At 40.9% G+C, this 13652-nt stretch overlaps 1 protein-coding gene across 1 annotated transcript in view; it reads right to left on the reverse strand.

The window, feature by feature from the left end:
• LOC124803965 (twinfilin) overlaps positions 1-13652 on the reverse strand; it is a 76745-nt gene that overhangs the window by 27209 nt on the left and 35884 nt on the right. The gene's annotated exons all lie outside the window — the stretch shown is intronic.

Raw genomic sequence — 13652 nt, forward strand, 5'->3', positions numbered from 1 at the left:
GACTCTTCAGTCTTCAACCTACGCTTCTCACATTGGACAGAATCATGACCAATGCTGACACACGTGCTGGCTTTTCTTCTCTTACCTCTATACTGGAGTGGTCGGGCACTGCCCTGTCATCGTCCTCTGCATCGCCAGATACGTCACGCACATGAGTTCAGTATGATGACAGTTCCTGAAGCACTGACCAATGATATGCGAACTGCGCTGGTCATTACTCTCCTTGGAAACACTGCCCATCTGTTCAGTCGTTGATCTGTCGAAGTGCTGAATGCTGCTGCGCAAACTCCGCTGGTCACTGGCCTCCTTGTTCGACTGCTGCCACTTCCAAATATTGTGGCTTAATTCGTCAAAGTCTAGAATGTTCACTTAACATATGTCTTAGCGTATTTTTCTGCCAGATCTCTTCTTTGAATAACCATAAATAACACACAACGATTATACACCCTACACAGGTGAACATACACTTTTTCTATGTTAAGGGACATATACTCTCTCTTGTCAATCCTTTGAATGTTTAAGGTTTTATACACTGGTTCAAAACTTCCCGGCACTTCAGAACCCCTGATACATCTAGATATGACTGACAGGTGGCATATATGTAAGGATCCTGTCTGATCACCTACTTCCATTCATGTCCATTGTGCATTCCAACGGACTTGGCCAGTTCCAGCTGGCCATCAAACTCCCCAGACATGAACATTATTGACCATATCTGGAATCCTTGCAATGTGCTGTTCAGAAGAGATCTCCACCCCCTCATACTCTTACAAATTTATGGACAACCCTATATGATTCATGGTGTCAATTCCCTCCAGCACTACTTTAGAGATTAGTTGAGTCCATGCCATGTCATGTTGAGGAATTTTGCATGCTCGCGGTGGCCCTACATGATATTAGCCAGGTGTACCAGTTTCTTTGCTCTTCAGTGTAATTCATCTTGCGTAACAGGAAATTTACTTTAAATGTAACACTTTTCAAACCACCACTCACAGTATTTTCCTGAAACTCGTTAGAAATAGCTTTGTCTAAGCAGTCGCTAGAGAGCATCAGAAAACAGGTGTTACTGCGCGTGTGCAGCTACAGTGATGCAGAAATCCCGCATGTTCATACATATATAGCATTAAGAGGCCTTACATTACATCATAAAAGAAACAGGACATCAGAGCATACTCCAAGAGCATAGGAATTTTGTAAACGATACTAAAATGTATAATTCTGCATAAACTGCACATTCGTATATCCAGACAGATTCACAGTGATGTATGCCTCAACCTGATATTAAGCTTTCCAGTGTGGTTAACGGGATGCAAATTTTCTTGGTGTGCCAATACTGTATTATCTCATGTTTGGTTCTTTATTATGACACAATGGCATACGCGCCAGAAGATGAAAACATGCACTTGAAATTCAGCAAAAGGTTGAAAGTAGCCAAAAGTGCGATGTGAAACACTTCTTTTCAAATTAATTAACTGCCTCTGTGGAAAAGATTAATAAATTCCAATTTTCTTAAGCAAATCAACAAAAATAACTTCATTGTTTTGCAAGGCGATTAATGCTTGACTGCCGAAAACATGGAAATATGATAAAGGCAGAAAACGGAAACCAATAACATACTTTAGCCTTTCATAACTATGTGAATGTATTTTAATTCACTTCATAGCTCCCAGCCACTGAAATTAGTTCTGTTTTCATTTGACTTGAGAGCTGTAAATGAAGAAGAAACAGCAAATCCACTAAATGTAAACACAGGTAATGTGGAAAATACCCTCCTCACTCCAACTCAGATTGCTCTGTAGATTCACGAATCACGCAGCTTTGGCATGCCAAATTTTTTTTTTGAGGTAACCAGAAGCAGAAGATGGTACTGCTCATACATGACTCAATTGTGCATGCGCATGAACCCACTGGCAACCACTCAAATGAACTAATGCAAACAGTTGTAACTTCATGCTCATCAAAAGCATTACGTTGTTCTGAAGTATTGCATAGTCTTCGTCCTAAAGCCTTTGATACATTTTGCTGTTGGCAGATGCTTGTGTGTGTGCACTGTGGTGGTGTTGTAAATGGTGCATTTCCTTTGAAACTTAAGTTTTATTTTGTTTTCTTTTCTCTCGTTTACATTTTATTGCTGCAGTATTATTGTGCAGTAATGGGATAAGGTAAAATTCTTCGTTATTGTATCTGTTGTTACCAGTCAAAATTACAAAAATTTAAACTGAGAAGTAAAACAATGATACATTCTCACAATCCTCAAAAATTTCCCAGTTTTTCACCATTTTTGCCTAGATGAAAAAATTCACAGGTTTTTCTCGGATTTCTCAGGGTGTACGCGCCCTGGATAAGGTATAAGAAGAATGAGGTAGTGGGTCTGGGGTCAGAAGGATGTTGGGAAAGGTAGTGTTCAATAGTTGTAAGACCATGGGCATGACGGATGTTGCAGTATAGGAAAGTGGAGTCAACAGTGACAACAGGGATCCAGGAGGTAAAGGGGTGGCGATGGTGGGGTGTCGGTAAAGGAAATGGTTGGTCATTGATGTAAGAGGCCAGATTATGGGCAATTGGTTGGAGGTGTTGGTCAATGAAGGGAAAATTCTTCCAGTGGGGGCACAATCAACAACAACAGAGCATCCAAAATTGTTGGGTTTGTGGATTTTGGGCAACATACAGAAGGTGTGTGAGTGGGGTGTTATAGGGGTGAGAAGGGAAATGGATTCAGGGGAGAGGCTCTCGGAAGGGTCTAAGGATTTAAGCGGGGTTAGGGGTTATGTTGGACTTCTGGGATGAGATCACACTGGCTGAGTTTATAGGTGGAGGAGTCAGGTAATTGGCAGAAGCCTTCCACCAGGTAGGCACCACGATTCATTACAACAGTGGTGGAACCTTTGTTGCCAGGTAGGATGATTAGGTCAGGACTTGTTTCGAGGTTGTGTAAAACTGTGCTTTCTTCAGCTAAAATGTTGGTGTTCTAAGGAAGGTACCCCCCTCCCCCTCAGCCACCAAACATTCATTGTGGCTGTTCCTTCTTTCCGCCACCTGTACTCTGCTATCCCTCAGCCTTCTTCATTGCCCCATCCAGATTACTGCTTCTGTTCTACTTGACAGCTGCATTCCAGTCCAAGCTGCCGGAGATGGGAGTTGTGTTTGTGAGATGCGCTTGCTTGTGTGAATGAATGTGTGTGTGTGTTTTTGTTTTTTCCTTTTTCTGAAGAAAGCTTTGGCCAAAAGCTAATGCATAAGTGTGTTTTTGTTGCATCTGACTACAACTCAACATGTCATCTTTACACTGCGTACCAGTCTATCTTTTCCTTATACTGTTGACATTCCAACTGGAGTTTGCATTGTCTAACTGTTTGTTTAATATTTTGATAATTATAACTTCGGGACCATCTAATCGCAACAGAATAAAACACATTTTTTGTTTCATACGTACTTCGCCTTTACTGTTTGCAAGACCTTCAATGGCCTGGAAGATGTAGATATTTTTGTTCATATTATTTAGTTTACATTTAGGTTGTTGTATACAGAGTTTATAAATAGTCTATCACTTTTTGCTTTTCTATGATGATGTAGTAATTTAAAGCTCTACTTACAGATTTCATGGATGCTGATATACACTCCTGGAAATGGAAAAAAGAACACACTGACACCGGTGTGTCAGACCCACCATACTTGCTCCGGACACTGCGAGAGGGCTGTACAAGCAATGATCACACGCACGGCACAGCGGACACACCAGGAACCGCGGTGTTGGCCGTCGAATGGCGCTAGCTGCGCAGCATTTGTGCACCGCCGCCGTCAGTGTCAGCCAGTTTGCCGTGGCTTACGGAGCTCCATCGCAGTCTTTGACACTGGTAGCATGCCGCGACAGCGTGGACGTGAACCGTATGTGCAGTTGACGGACTTTGAGCGAGGGCGTATAGTGGGCATGCGGGAGGCCGGGTGGACGTACCGCCGAATTGCTCAACACGTGGGGCGTGAGGTCTCCACAGTACATCGATGTTGTCGCCAGTGGTCGGCGGAAGGTACACGTGCCCGTCAACCTGGGACCGGACCGCAGCGACGCACGGATGCACGCCAAGACCGTAGGATCCTACGCAGCGCCGTAGGGGACCGCACCGCCACTTCCCAGCAAATTAGGGACACTGTTGCTCCTGGGGTATCGGCGAGGACCATTCGCAACCGTCTCCATGAAGCTGGGCTACGGTCCCGCACACCATTAGGCTTCGAGGCTCTGAGCACTATGGGACTTGACATCTATGGTCATCAGTCCCCTAGAACTTAGAACTACTTAAACCTAACTAACCTAAGGACATCACACAACACCCAGCCATCACGAGGCAGAGAAAATCCCCGACCCCGCCGGGAATCGAACCCGGGAACCCGGGCGTGGGAAGCGAGAACGCTACCGCACGACCACGAGATGCGGACACACCGTTAGGCCGTCTTCCGCTCACGCCCCAACATCGTGCAGCCCGCCTCCAGTGGTGTCGCGACAGGCGTGAATGGAGGGACGAATGGAGACGTGTCGTCTTCAGCGATGAGTCGCTTCTGCCTTGGTGCCAATGATGGTCGTATGCGTGTTTGGCGCCGTGCAGGTGAGCGCCACAATCAGGACTGCATACGACCGAGGCACACAGGGCCAACACCCGGCATCATGGTGTGGGGAGCGATCTCCTACACTGGCCGTACACCACTGGTGATCTCCGAGGGGACACTGAATAGTGCATGGTACATCCAAACCGTCATCGAACCCATCGTTCTACCATTCCTAGACCGGCAAGGGAACTTGCTGTTCCAACAGGACAATGCACGTCCGCATGTATCCCGTGCCACCCAACGTGCTCTAGAAGGTGTAAGTCAACTACCCTGGCCAGCAAGATCTCCGGATCTGTCCCCCATTGAGCATGTTTGGGACTGGATGAAGCGTCGTCTCACGCGGTCTGCACGTCCAGCATGAACGCTGGTCCAACTGAGGCGCCAGGTGGAAATGGCATGGCAAGCCGTTCCACAGGACTACATCCAGCATCTCTACGATCATCTCCATGGGAGAATAGCAACCTGCATTGCTGCGAAAGGTGGATATACACTGTATTAGTGCCGACATTGTGCATGCTCTGTTGCCTGTGTCTATGTGCCTGTGGTTCTGTCAGTGTGATCATGTGATGTATCTGACCCCAGGAATGTGTCAATAAAGTTTCCCCTTCCTGGGACAATGAATTCACGGTGTTCTTATTTCAATTTCCAGGAGTGTATATATATATATATATATATATATATCCAGAGACATGTCTGCTTGTGTCTGTATATGTGTGGATGGATATGTGTGTGTGCGCGAGTGTATACCCGTCCTTTTTCCCCCTAAGGTAAGACTTTCCGCTCCCGGGATTGGAATGACTCCTTACCCTCTCCCTTAAAACCCACTTCCTTTCGTCTTTCCCTCTCCTTCCCTCTTTCCTGATGAGGCAACAGTTTGTTGTGAAAGCTTGAATTTTGTGTGTATGTGTGTGTCTGTTTGTGTTTCTATCGACCTGCCAGCGCTTTCGTATGGTAAGTCACATCATCTTTGTTTTTATATATCTGTGTGTGTGTGTGTGTGTGTGTGTGTGTGTGTGTGTACTGGTATTTACATGAATCCATATTAAAGCAAAAAATAAAGGAAACACATATAATCACCGATACCACAGAAACACATTCAATATGTAGAACAAACATTCAACAAATTGGCAACATCATTCAGAACATAATACCAAAATGCTGTTCAGTCCCTACTGGTGGGAAATTTAAACTTCAAATGGCCGTAAGCAGACAAAGAACAGGTATAAAAAATGACAGCAAATGTAGATCAGCATCCATGAAATCTGTAGGTAGACCTTTTCAATGGTACAAAAGCAAAAAGTGCCAAAACTGTTTATAACCTCTATATATGATGTCCTAAATGTAAACTAAATAGTATAATCAAAACATGTATATTACAGGTCGCTGAAGGTGCCTTACAAACAATAAAGGTGCAAGAGATATAGCACAATAATCATGTTTTATTCCGTTGTGATTAGATGGCCCGAAAGTAATAATTATCAACATACCATAACATTACACATAAGTGAGGGCAACAGAACTACAAAAGTTGAAAATAACTTGTTGGGTTTGCCTTCCTCATGGCTTTAATTGACTCCACTGTAGACTTTGAAAAATCCAAATGCATAAAAAATGCTGAAAGTCTAATAAAGATTCTGATTCTGAAATCTCCCTTGATTGTAAACAGATCAAGGCTGCCATAATAGAAATGTTAACAACTGTACTTCAGAGCTATATGCCTTTAACTATTTACTTTCACATGTTACATTCTATTTGACTTGTGTGGCTTCTTAGTCTCATTAAGTGGATACATTCATGTTAGCCCTCTTTCACGTGCTATAATTTCCGCCATATGGCTACTGTTAACTTTTCACACATTCTGAATATGTACTGGATCCAGTAGCTAGATATTGGCTTGTCCAATTTCATTATTGTACAAACATTTTAACATAAATGAAAGTGTGCCAAATTTGTTTCCATAGTTAGTTAGTTTTTTTTTTTTTTTTTTTTTAATAAATTCATTACCTTTCCTATAGCTTCTCATCATAACTATGCAGGCTTCCACAGTAAGTATTTACAGCCTCTGTGATTTTTGGTTTTGGGCATTCAACCACAATTCAAGGCATATTTCTATGTGTAATATTTTGTCTAGTAATGTGTAACACACATTGCTGTGACTCTGCGATATAGGCAGTGATCTGAGGACATCCAAACTGCCTGTTGGATGGAGCCATATAAAAAGTTTGACTTGCTGAGCTTTCTTAAGTTTGAAACTAACATAGTTTCTGATGATGTCTCCAGCATTAAGAGACGAACACATTAAGCACAGAAACAAAAAAACATCTAGGAGACTGTAGCTTCTATTTTTAATTTTTGCAAACATTTCTATTTCTGTTGCAAAAGAAGTATTGACTCAGTAAATGTAATTCTTGTTCTTTGCATGTTTGACAATGATGATGATCATTTTGTTTGTGGGGTGCTCAACTGTGTGGTTATCAGCACCTGTACAAACTTCCCATCTTTACACACTCCAGTCTTGCCACTTTCACAAATGATGAGGACAACAAAAACACTCAGCCCCTGGGTGCAGAAAATTCCCATCCCGGCTGGGAATCATGCTGGGGACCCCTTGATCCAGAGACAGCAAAGCTAACCACTTGCCCAGAGGTTGAAAGTACCACTACAGTTGTAAGTTTCTTTTATTTAACACACAACCGGTTTCAGGCTCTTATACGCCCATCTTCAGGTGTCGTACTGAAAATAGCAAGAGGCGGGAGAAGTTTTACATGCAGCTATACACACAAAAAACAAAACAATCCATAAAAATTTTAAAAAGCTACGGGTCAGGCTAGGTGCTGTGAAACCTAGTTCAGTGCCAAAGTGACACCAGACAGTACTACTGACAACTGCCTGGCTAAAGAAATACGCAAAGAATACCAGGACGCTTACACTTGATGCTGTGACTCTGAGCGCCGTGGTGGACATGAAGCAGGAAGCAAACTGGTAAACCAGAGTGGCGAAAGAACTGCTACCTGTTTATGGGTGGAAGAACGCGGGGCCACTAACCCGACCACTCACGATTTGAATTAGTGATTTACATTTAAAATGAAGAATAAAAAAATAAACATTACATAAAAAGTTAACATGAAAAACGTTAAAAGTGCATTATACATGGTAAAGGAACATGTTGAACATTGGCAGTACAGAACTGTAGTAAAACTGAGTGGAAGCAGTGGCATAAAATTTATATATAAACCGTAAAACACACATGTTTCTTAAGTTCCTTCTTACTTTCTGCAACGAACTTAGCTGTGGGGTTAAATGAGTATGTTTTGAAAATAGAGCTGGAGGGGAAGTCACCTTATTTCTTTAAATAACTTTAATACCGATGAATCCGAGAATGCCCACTTTCACGGGTGTCTAGCAAGTCTCGACATCGTAAGCATGTGTATGAATATCCCCATTAAAGAAGTGATTCCTATTACTGAATTCAACTTGACACTACTAGATTCACAAAAAATGAATGGATTCCTTCATTTGCTCAGAATTTTTCTGGAGCCTTCAAAGACATTACATATGGACAAACTGATGGGTTCGCCATGGGATCCCCCATAGCCAGTATAAGAGCTAATATTTACATCAATTACATTTAACATCAGTTTTTTTCAACCCACCCACAACACCTTTAAAGAGTAGTATGTTACAAAAGATATGTCACTGACATCATACTTTTGTATAACGGGACTGACGCCCAGCTGCAACTCTTTCATCATGACTTTAACAAAATGCACCCAAATATTCAGTGTGTAAAGAATACCACTCTGCACTCTGGCCTTTACACTCCCATTTTTTGATTTGGAAATTTCGTTACAGGACACTAAAGTTCACTTTAACATATTTAGGAAACCAACTATGACTAGTTCTATTATTCATTGCTCTTCAGTTCATCCGAAGTGGTAAACAAAAGCAGCTCTTCATGCTATGTTTTACTGTGCGACTAGAGCCCCTCTCCCAAAACAAAACTATCAGTGTGAGTTGGATACCATTAAATTCACAGCACATTCTAATGGCTACCAGCCAAATGTTGTCGATGTTCTTCACCAGCAAATGCAGTCAATAGTAGTTTCCAATGATTTGTAGGGGATTACCCTGTCATCTACTATTAATGGTAACTCTACAAAAAAAATTTTTTGTAGGATCCATATGTAGGTGTTATATCTGACAGGATTTGCAAAAGGTTTGGAAAAGAGGGGTTCACACCCACCTTTTACACCGTGCATGAAGTCTAGCACCTATTGAAGCACCACAAAACCAGAAAAGACAATCGCTATGCACGATCGGGCATCTATTGCATCCAGTGTAGTGAGTGTCCATCATACATAGGCCAAACTAGCCGCTCCTTTAACATACGGTTCAGAGAGCATCAGGATCTTAGCAACTCCAAATCCGCTGAAGGATCATAACAATTCAATTTCCAATATAAACACAAATTGCCGCATTCTACATATCCAACATAAGGGCCTGGTTTTAAACACTTTAGAAGAAATAGAAATCATCCGCAGCATTTGCCGTGATCCGTCTGGCAGTTTGAAGGAGCAAACTGCACTTAAGTACACAGTTCTGCTGAAAAACTTTTCTTTTTTGAATCAGCATCGAGCCTCATTTCCTTCACTCTCTGGTTTCCGACTATTGTACGCTATACATGTATTTTTTTACTGGGTCAATGTTTTCCGCCATTATTTTTGTGGGTCTGTTTCCTATAGTGAGATCTTCAAGGTCCACTCAGTTCATCTTAGATAGCTTTAAAATTGTCCTCTTTTAATAGAAGTTTGCATGTTTTCTATTTTGTCCTATGACTGTGGCGCATTATTGTGCTGCATCACTATTTGTGTCCTCACTAGTTTAAAATTTACATCTTTCATGATGTAAAATGCGTCTCAGGTCTTATCTCATGTAACCATTGATTAGTTGTTGACTTTTAGTCAGCAGGTTTTAAACTGACCCCACTTTTAATGTGTCCTTTTAGTGCTATTGCTGCTAGCTATTAATTGGCACAATAGTTTGACAGTGTGAACTATTAAGGTTTCACTACTTTCCCCTTTGGTTGGTAGAGAGATGCTTGTAAACAGGAGTGGCACAAGTACGTTCTTTTAACTGATGACCTGTGGCGTGTTGTTCGACGTCGCCACATATATATATCCCCACTAAATTAAAAGCTTGCATGCCACTCGCGTAAAGGGAAAAGCTTCACTGCGTTTTACGATTTGTACATAAATTTTATGCTGCAGCTTCCACTCAGCTTTACTACAGTTCTGTACTGCCCTGTACAACATGTTCCTTTACCACACACAATGCACTTTTAACAGTTTTCATGTTAACTTTTTATGTAATGTTTCTTTTTCTTATTCTTCATTTTAAATGTAAATCATTAATTCAAATTGTGAACAGCTGGGCTAGTGGCCCTGCGTTGTTCTGTCTGTCAACAGATGGCAGTACTTTTGCCTCTCTGGTTATCAGTTTGCTTCCTCCTACGCGTCCGCTACTCCATGCTCTGTGCTTATTGGTAGCACACTATGTCTTGTACAAGTCCACCACGGCGCTCGGGGTCACAGCAGCAAGTGTAAATGTCCTGGTATTCTTTGCATATTTCTTTACCCAGGCAATTGTCAGTAGTACTGTGTTGTGTCACTTTGACTTAGGTTTCGCAAGCACCTATCCCGACCGGCAGTTTTCTAATGTTTTTAAACTTTTGTTTTTTATTTGTATAGCTGCCAGTACAACTTATCTCTCATCTCTTGCTATTTTCAGGACGACACCTGAAGATGGGCATATAAGAGCCCAACACCTGTTGCGGATGTTCTTCCAACAGGATTGTTAGCTGTACGCGGACAAGTAAAAAAAATTTCTGGATTTTTCCCGGATTTCCCTGTTACAAATACACTTTCTCCCGGGTGAAAACAAAATTTTTCTGTTTCAAGTGACAGTATACTTTTCCTCAGACCTGTAAAACTTTTTAATCCTTTGACTGGTTATGTTATGGTTTTATACACTGACGTAGAATTTCACAGCACTTTAGAAAAACCTCGGAGAAAAAAAACACGTTTTGGAAAGATGTCTGGTGTGCAGCAATATGTACACTGCATATTTTTGTATTACGAAAGTACAAATTCTAGTCCCAACAAACACCGCATCTTACTTTCCGAAGCATTGAAATTGAGACTGCAGTGCACTTTTGTACGTCAGTCATACTTCATGTCATGTGATCTCGCCAGCCGATGACAGCGGTTATTCAGTGCATAGGACACGTGATGTAGTCAGCCAATAGATACATCACTGTTAAGTAGCACGAACACACGAATAGGAAACGTTAATGGTTTAAATTAAATACATAGTGTTGCTACGAGAAAGAAAAGCTTTCACATATAGTATTGATCTATAAGATTAATAAGATGCAAGAGAAGCTAAGCTTTCACATATAGTGTTGATTCTTTTTGCGTGCATTACGCTTTAAGATACGTCACACAAATAAGCCAGTAAAACTTTTAACAATGACATAAATGTCTGATCTTCTGGGCTCGAATTTCTTCTAAATGGTCGTCCTCAAAGAGTTGATTTTTAAACAGGAGTCAAACGCTCTGGGTTTAAGAGACTTCTTGTACATTCACGCACGTAGTTCATCTTGCATAAAAGGAAATTTACTTTGAAAGTAACATTTTTCAAACAACCATTTGCAATTTTCTCCCGCAACTTGTTAGAAGTAGGTTCGTTTCAGCAGTTGGCAGAGATCACCACATAACAGGCATCACCATGCTTGCACAGCTACGATGACGCAGGAAGCCCGTATGTTCGTACGTGTAAAACATTAAAAGATCATACATTATGTCATAAAAGAAACAAGACATTAGAGGATACTCAAAGAGCATCGGAATACTAAAATTCATAATTCAGCTTAAAGTGCACATTCATATCTCCAGATCCAGATGAAAATTTTCTTGGAGTACCAGTACTGTATTATCTCACGTTTGGTTCTTTCTTCTGGCATAATCCCATATGTTCTAGAAGATGTAAAAGTGCACTTGAAATGCAGCGGACAGTTGAAACTAGCCAATAGTGTGGAATTATACACTTCGTTTCAAATAAATTGAGAGCCTCAGTGGAAATGACTAATGAAAGGCAAATCTCTTTAGCAAAGCGACAAAAATAACTTCATTGTTCTGCAAAGCGATTAATGCTCGACTGTCAGAAAGGAGGAAATAAAATGAAACCTGTAACTAATAGCACATTTTAGCCTTCCATAATTATGTGAATGTATTTTAATTCACTTGATAGCTCCCGGCCACAGAAATCCGTTTTGTTTTCATTTGATGTGAGAGCAATAAACGAAGAGGAAACAGCAAAATCACTAAACGTAAATGGGGGTCACATGGAGACTACCCACCTCTCCACTACAACTCAGACTTCCCTGTGCTCAGCCCTGGATCTACAATATTTCATAACTGAGGCAATACTAGATAGTGGCGACCCCGCCCTCGAGTGTTTGAGGAAGGATGCCAAAAATTTTAAAAAATCGACTTTTCAAAAATCATTTTGTAGTCCACATCTTTCTGAAGAGTATGATACATAAAACATAAGTGATCGAGGAAATGTAAGACATGTTATTTGGTCTTAAGTGTGCCAAAGTGCAGTGCCATGCCTCTTCACACAGCGTTCTTCAATCGCCATCACTATATTTCGCTCCGTGGAATTCAAACATGTTATATTTTGTAATTGATGCCATCAAACTATGACAGTGGAAATTAAAATGTCCTGTAGTGCCTCTCCTGCTCCCAGTCGGCTGGTCTGACTGTAGCCATATGTGGCAGAAGGCACTAGTCTACAAGACTCAACTGCGCATGCGCATAAGCTCGCAACTGCTCAAACGAATCTAATGTAAACAGTCGTGATGTCATGCTCATCAGAGGCAATTTGTTGTTATGAAGCATTCTTTCTAAAGCATTTGACACTTGCTGTTGGCTGACACTTGTATGACCACTGTTTTGTTGTTGTATATGGCGCATTTCCTTTGCAACTTAAGTTTGTTTTTTTTTTTTTATTTTTTTTCTCTCATTCATGTTTTATTGCTGCTGTATTATTCTGTAGTAGCGTGATACAATAATATCCTTTGTTAGAGTATTGGTTCTTACCAGTCAAAGTTACAAAAATTTAACTGAAAACTAGAACAATAAAAATTTTTCGGAATTCTAAAAAATTCCTGGGTTTTCTCGTTTTTCTCCCAAATGAAAAAATTCCCGGGTTATTTCCGGATCTCCCGGTTGTCCCGGATCGTATACACCCTGTAACTACTAGACCATGAGCTCCAGATTTTTTGCATGTAACAGGATAACAGCTTTGTAGAAATACTTTACCTCATCGTTATAAATAATGACCATTGTGAAATCTCACCAATAATCAAGTACATACACTTAGCAAAATTTCCTTGTTGAGGTGGGATTGCATGTTACTTACTTTTCACTATGTTTCAGACTGTACATTTCGATGTATGAAATGTAGTCGAAGGTTCAAATAAGGGTTTTAGTCTTTGAAAGACACTGATTTCTCTCCTGTTTATTATTAACTGGATGTGAGGTAAAAGTCTGAGTACTGCATTCTGTTCATATTGGTGGTGGACACCATCAGCTGCAGAACAACTGTTGGCTTTCGCTATCCACAGCCATTTCATTGTTGTCATAGTTGTATCTGGGCTTCCAGTGAACAAGCAACTAATCGCTTTGTGCATTTTTATTGGCAACATTGACAACAATAGTGCCATTGAATGCCTTGGTTTCATCCTATTAATGAAATAATACAATTGTTCAATGCTTTTCAGCTCCTGTTTGAAGAACTAAGGAACAACAAAGACAATTTTTTTAAAAAATAATATGCATGTCTATCACAAGTTTTTATGAGCAACATTGTCATTTGCAGAAACATCTACAAAATCTTTGATTAAATGCAGTACATACCACAGTTCATCAAAAAGAAAGAATTATTGCTTTCACAAGATATATACCGAACCTGCATGTAGGAAAAAGCTT

Source organism: Schistocerca piceifrons, chromosome 1, assembly GCF_021461385.2.
Source record: "Schistocerca piceifrons isolate TAMUIC-IGC-003096 chromosome 1, iqSchPice1.1, whole genome shotgun sequence".
NCBI classification, from domain to species: Eukaryota; Metazoa; Arthropoda; class Insecta; order Orthoptera; family Acrididae; genus Schistocerca; species Schistocerca piceifrons.